This window comes from Talpa europaea (genome assembly GCF_964194135.1).
Source record: "Talpa europaea genome assembly, chromosome: 2".
Taxonomy (NCBI): domain Eukaryota; kingdom Metazoa; phylum Chordata; class Mammalia; order Eulipotyphla; family Talpidae; genus Talpa; species Talpa europaea.
Genome location: NC_140068.1, coordinates 21,933,479 through 21,939,478, shown reverse-complemented (window position 1 = coordinate 21,939,478; position 6,000 = coordinate 21,933,479).

Genomic DNA, 6,000 nt, shown 5'->3' with positions numbered 1-6,000 from the left:
CCAAATGACTTTTTGGAAAAGAAAGAATACAAGTTATACTTAGAACTAATTCCTGGGGCACTGAGGACATAACCACAGGCATTAACGCCATGATGCTTTCCTCAGGCTGCCTGGTCTCTTCTGACTCAGCACCAGAAGCTGCATCCCATCACTGCTGTGCCCAGTCACAGGGACATAAACAATCTAAGACCAAATAATAAAGGATTTCTCGATTGCCCAAAGTACATATTTTTCACCTTATTTAAGACAAAGTACATATGTGATCAGTTTCCTAAAGGTTCAAACCTATTCTCTAATGAATATAGGAGTTAACTATATATAAGACAGGAATACTGGGCTTGACCCCTGTAGATGCATGGGGCCTTTTACACTCACATCCAAAACAAAAGCAAATGTGGAAAGGGGATGGCCAGAACTTGAATTTAAACAGCCCCCAATGTAAAGGGCTATTCTCAACATGAAACTCTTCCCCAGCACTAATAAATGTTTTTCATTTGATGTGGCACAACTGTCCTTGCATGCTATCTGCACGCTGACACTCTGAATTTGTCACAGGGTGGACCCCAGGAAGAGGGGAGGTTCCAGGTTCCCTGCCACAACCAAATGAGGGTGGAGCTGAGCAGGGAGAGGAGACTGAAGAAGGAAGGAAGCAGGATGGAGGGCAAGAAAGAGACCTGGAGGAGGGACATGGAGCAGACAGACATATGAAGAAACTGTGCTTGTTTCTTGGTCCTGGACTGGTTGAAACAGATGTGGGTGAGAGACCAATGGAAATGTTAACAATGGCAGCTTTGATTTTGATTTTGCTCTTTTCCTCCCATATTTGTCTGTTTCTGACCCTTTTCTATGGGTCCCACTGGAAGGAACTTTAGACTTGTGACAGACTTTCAGGCCTTGTTTTTGGGCCAATCCTGTTTGGGTGGACTTTTACCCACAAGGGGATGGTTAACTTGGGTGCTTGATTTAGAAACTATATTCTTTGTCTTTTTTTGTATTGTTCACTAATTGCATTAAAGCTCCTTTCCATTAAAGATCTTTTATATCTTGTTATGATGTGGTAGATGGCAGAACCTATTTAGAGCAGGCAGGTGTGGGGGTTCTGGGGCACCCCTCTCCCTGCCCTGTAACAGATTCAGCCCCAATAGGAGCTGGGGCATGTAGATGTCCAAGAGTCAATTTGATTTTGCAAACGTTTTGTTTAAATTGCTCCAATAATAAATGTTGTATGAACAGACACTTTACAAACAAGAAAAATGAGATGCTGCTTAGTGCAAAAAGGTAGCTTTTACAACTAGACTGTTTCCTTTGCAAATATGCAAAGAAAATAATCCAGTATAGTCATAAAATATATTCACAACCACAGAGAAAAATGGTACCACCCATCCACTATAAATTAAACAGGCCAACAGGCCTTTTAAGCATTCGTTGCTCTCACCCACCCCCTCCCCAAAACCCACTCCCTTAGTACACAAAGAATGTATGTCTGTTTGTCCTTCTACCCTGGCTATCTGGCACTGTTGGCCTGGCTCCAATTCATGAGGTGGATCAACACTGCTGATATGAGCCTATCCCTGAAATGTTACATGAAACTCTAAATACACAGACACACACACCCCACACACACACACACACAACCCCTTTCAGGCTGTTCACATTTATGCTTCCTAAGTTTTTATTTCATGACAAATACTGCATACGGACAGACTGACCTTTGAAAGGAAAATAAAAAGCAGGGTTGCTTTGATCTTTGTTTTACCACCTTTTGTTAATAGGCAAGTAAGGCAAACAGTAAAGACTACTCTAGTGGTGACGTGCCATTAACTAAGAAGTTTGTGTCCCTGTTGTGCTATTTATAACATTTCTATAAATTTTTGCTGCATGGTGAGCACTTCGTGATGCTGGTAGGGCCCATTTTGCCATGTCTGCTGCACTATAAACGGCTCTTAAACACCAAGGATTAATTTATCGGAATCTAAGGTGTGGACCCTAAGCTTTTTTTAAAAACCCTTTCTTAAAGTATCATTAGCTGAGCTGCAAATATCATAAAATACCTCATTAAACTTTAACCCAGTAACATGTGCTAGAGGGCCCTCCAGCCCTCCTGTTTGGCTGTTCATTATGCTCATTGATAACACTCTATGTACATTACAGGAATTCTGGATAAAAGTTAAAATGAGCATGGAAGGTCCTCCCCTCCAGTAGTAACATCATTATTATGTCAGAAATGCAACAGATTCAAAATGAGGTAAAGAAATCAATTGCTGAGTTCAACAAAAGAGATAGATGCCCAGAATCCCATTTCTAAAAGTTACCTAGTTCAGCACTAGTCTGTGAGCACTAATGTGTTTAGTTCACCTTTTAACTATACCACTGGAAAGATAACTAAGAAACTTTTCCTTGCCTGGCTTTAGAAGCGGTGGACTAACGTCAAGGATGCAAGCTGAACTGCTGAGGGAGATGACATTGGGGGAGGCAGCAGTCAAATCATAATGTTCTTCCACCAAACATGACAAAATGCATGCTCCAGAGAAGTCGGTCTGGCATGGGCAGAGGAATAAGGAGCAAGACTCAAGCAGTGAAACCAGTCACATAACTACTTTGTCCAGGTGAAGAAAAAAGACCTCAAGGGGTGGCTGTGGGGATAGGTGACAAAGACAGGAACAAGAGGATCGCTCATATGTGCTGTTTTAACAAGCCCCCTTCAGCAGTGTGAAGACTTATTTCAGGGGTGAGCAAGGACACCACGTTCCTCCAATAATGAAAGCTGGACCTGTGGGCAATGGAAAGGTAGTGAATTAAGAATTTACGTGAGACCAGGGCTTATCTCTGAAGATAAAACAAAGCTGACAGACAGCTGAATCAGGTTTAGAATGATTTCAGCAGATCAAAATAATGGGCAATAGCTAAAAAAGATTAATTTGGTAGTAACAGACATGAACACTTCTGCTTAAATTATTCTTATATTGAAAAAGTACAACTGCAACAATATAGAATGAAGACCTGCCCAGGTTTTAGGAGCTATAAGGGAGGAAGACCCTAGGACCATGAGCTCACAACACATCAGTAACAAGACAGGAAGTCCCAACAGTGTTATGGGTAGTAGTATAGCAGGCACCCAGCACAATGAATAAGGGGGACAGCCTTCTGATCTGAGATCACCTGGTCTGAGCTAGGTATTTCTAAAGGGGTGATAAATCAGAACACATTCAGAGGAGAGCAACCTAAACCTATCACAAGATTCTAGGGCTTGGCATAGGAGGAAATTTGGAAAGAGGTACATTTTCTCTGGAGAAAAGAAGATAAGGCTCTGGAGGAATAAAATGATTGAATTAAAGTCTAACATGGAAGGATGTCTACTTATTGTTTATTCCTTTATTGGCATTTTTTAAAAAAGATTTATTTATTTATTTATACAAGCACTGGGTACAGTCAGAAGCACGGGAGGGTGAGAATTTACCAGAGCCAAAGTGGGGAGCAAAACAGGCAGACTGACTAAATACAATGCTGAGGGGAGCAGTGGGTGGCAGGGGAGGTCTGCGCGCCGTGTGGGACCCTCGCCGGTGGCTGGGTGGCCAGGGATCGAACTGGCGCTGCAGAGACTGCAGGCAGCTTCGCAGCCCAGCGTTCAACCACTGTGCCTCCAGGGGAGGCCCAACCTTTATTGGCATTTTAAGGAGAGTAACAGTCCTAACTCTTTAGGCCAGTAAGTTTGAGGTCAAGAGCAGTGTGTTCAATATTCACCTCAGAATGTACTGAGACATCCCCCACCATTCCCGTCCTTTGTTACTTTGCTGCTCCTTCCAGTTCTTTCTCCTAAAACTCCCTGAAGTTAAAACTGACAGCAATTAAGAATTTTTTTACTTTGTAATGTTTTAAATAATCTGTTTTCACTTTAATATTAAAAATGCTAACCTCTTAAAAAGTAATCAAAATGTTTTGTATAATTCTTGGGGGAGCACCATTGATTTTCTTTCAGAGGGTTCTCCAAAGAAACAGAAGTTAAAAGTATTTTTGATTTTACCTCTCTGGAGAAAAATGTAATACAGAAATTACACACACACACACACACATTCTCTCTCTCTCTCTCTCTCTCTCTCTTTAAGGAATAATGACTGCTGCAATTTGAAGGCTGACAAATCCAAATTCTGGAAGTCAGGTCAGCTGGCTGGAAACTTAGGCCGGACTTTTATGTTATAGCCTTGGGGCTAAATTCCTTCTTCTCCAGGAAACCTCATTTTTTACTCATAAGACTGTCAGCTGATTGGATGAGGCCCTTTCCATAGCAGAGAGTAATCATGTTGAAGTCAACTGACTACAATGTTTATCATATCTACAAAATATCTCTACCTTCACAGTATCTAAGCCAATGTTTGACCAAACAACTGGACACTGCAGCCTGGCCAAGCTGACACAGAAAATTAACCGTCATGGTCAGTGACCCCAGAGAGATGAAGATACTCATTCCCACACTAAACTCAACATGCTGCAAATGAAAGCAAGCCATTCAAAAGTTGAAGGACTTTGTATCAATGATGATAATCCTCCGGAATAAGTGGGAAGCTATTTACTCAAATCACAGTCCAATACTGCAATGTTCTATTAAAATAATATTCATATAACGTCAGAACATCCCAAAAAACTAAATCCCCCTTTATTTTCATTAATGTTCTCTCATCAAAACTCTAAGACAGGCCAGCTTCAAAGTATTGTCAAATCTTTTTTATCACTGTAAGAACTAAGTGATCTGGGGGTCACAATATTTAATGGCTTTAGAAAATCAAAAAACATCAAATGCTTTTAGAAAGTAGAGATATATAGGTTTGTCTGTTGTCATGAAGTAACCTCATTGTCTCAATCAGATAAAACTAAAGTATGTTAATATGTGTTGGGGGTGGTACTGGATAAGACATCTTTTTCATGAGAAGATAACATGTAGGTTTAAGGTACAAAACTTTATAGTTATTTATTGGTTTATGTGCAAAATAGAATCAACTGACAAAGGGAAAAATATATGTAATTCTCTGGTATAGTTCTGAAATCAACCTCGGAGAACTGCCTAATAGAAATGTTAAATTATATAATCACAGTGGGTATTAAATTTAAGCTTTGGTCATTTTCATTCATTTAGGTCCACACTGGAAAAGATTAGCACATTCACTATAATTGTCTGCAACCAATCAGAACATCAAAAGCCTTAAATTAGGGCCTCCCTGGTGGCTCAAGGGGTTAAGATGCAACCTATGAAGCTTACTGCAGCCACTGCAGTATGAGTTCGATTCCCGGCCAGGGAGCAACCCACAAGGCACAGCAGACCTCTCGTGACTCACCCGCTGCTCCCCTCAGGGTACTTCAGTCAATTTGCCTGTTCTGTTCCCCTCTGTCTCTGGTGAACCCTCTCATCCCTCACACCTCTGGCCTGTACCCCTATTCTTGTATGCATAAATAAATCTTCAAAAACAAAAAAGGCTTAAGCCAAATTATACAGATAAGAGACAAGTATACTTAAGATTAAATAACAATTCCAGATGCTTTTAAAATGTACAAGTGCTAAGCAGCAAAAAAAAAAAAAAAAAAAAAAAAATCCCAATGCAGCAGTGATTGCTTTAAAAAATACCAAGCACTAATTTCCACAAAGTATATATTACAAAGCAACCTGGTATGTTTTCTGATAAATACATTTGCTCTTATTATTGCCTGGCCTAAGTCCTCAAAATTTTAGGGAACTCTGTGTAGAAATAAAATCTAAGAAGGATGGTAAACACACTTAGAGCACCCCAAACCTCATCTCTAAAACCCTTTCACCTTTAATATCCATGCTCTTAACCTTGACTTAAAATTCATGTAAATTTTCGATCAGTAACAGAGGAAGGGTTATAATGACAAAAGAGTCTTCAGGGAAATGTCCAACACAAAACAAATGGACTATGATAAGAGTAACAGAAATACTTTTAGATACCAAAAAATGAAACATTAACAACCCAAGAAGGGCTTGCTAGGCCT